Source organism: Chrysochloris asiatica, unplaced genomic scaffold (assembly GCF_000296735.1).
Source record: "Chrysochloris asiatica unplaced genomic scaffold, ChrAsi1.0 scaffold00022, whole genome shotgun sequence".
Classification (NCBI taxonomy): Eukaryota; Metazoa; Chordata; class Mammalia; order Afrosoricida; family Chrysochloridae; genus Chrysochloris; species Chrysochloris asiatica.
In genome coordinates this window covers 621497-622398 of record NW_006408540.1, presented here as the reverse complement: position 1 = coordinate 622398, position 902 = coordinate 621497, and the positions used below count along the sequence as shown (strand labels likewise).

The 902-nt window shown below is 38.2% G+C and overlaps 1 pseudogene; it reads left to right on the top strand.

Annotated features, from left to right (window-relative positions):
- The window catches only part of LOC102814529, a 4544-nt pseudogene extending 3959 nt beyond the window's left edge, over nucleotides 1-585 (top strand).
- The last annotated feature ends 317 nt before the right edge of the window (nucleotides 586-902 follow it).

Here is a 902-nt window from a genome sequence, read left to right as displayed (position 1 = left end):
TCTTTGCTCTTCAGTACTTTAAAAAGGTCTTGTGCGGCAGATTTGCCTAATGCAATACGTCGTCTGATTTCTTGATTGCTGCTTCCATGAGTGTTGATAGTTGATCCAAGAGGAATGAAATCCTTGACAACTTCAACTTTTTCTATATTGATAAGAATGTTGTTGATTGGTCCAGTGGTGAGGATTTTCATTTTCTTTACATTGAGATGAAATCCATACCAAAGGCTCTTTGATCTTCATCAGTAAATGTTTTAAGTCTTCTTCACTTTCAGCAAGCAAGGTTGTATCATCTGCATATCACAGGTAGTTAGTGAGTCTTCCTCCAATTCTGATGTCACGTCTTTCTTCATATAACCCAGCTTCTTGGATCATTTGCTCAGCATAGAGTTTGGATAAGTATGATGAAAGAATACAATCTTGTCACACACCTTTCTTAATTTTAAACCATTCAGTGTTCCCATGTTCTATTTGAGCAACTGCCTCTCAGTCCAGGTACAGATTCCTCATGAGCACAATTAAGCATTCTAGAATACTCATATTCAGTGTTGTCCATAGCTTGTCATGATCCATACAATCGAAAGCCTTTGCATAGTCAATAAAGCACAAGTAAATATATTTCTGATATTCTTTGCTTTCAGCCAAGTTCCATTGGACATCAGCAATGATATCCCTCATTCCATGGCCTCTTCTGAATCCAGGTTGAACCTCTGGAAGGTCTCTGTCAATGTATGCTTTTAGCCATTTCTGTATTACCTTTAGTAAAACTTTACTCGCATGGGATATCAAAGAGATTGTCTGATGAGTTCTGCATTCCGTTGGATCACCTCTCTTTGGAATGGGCACAAATATGGATCTCTTCCAATCAGTCAGCCAGATAGTTGTCTTCCAAATTTCTTGGCAGA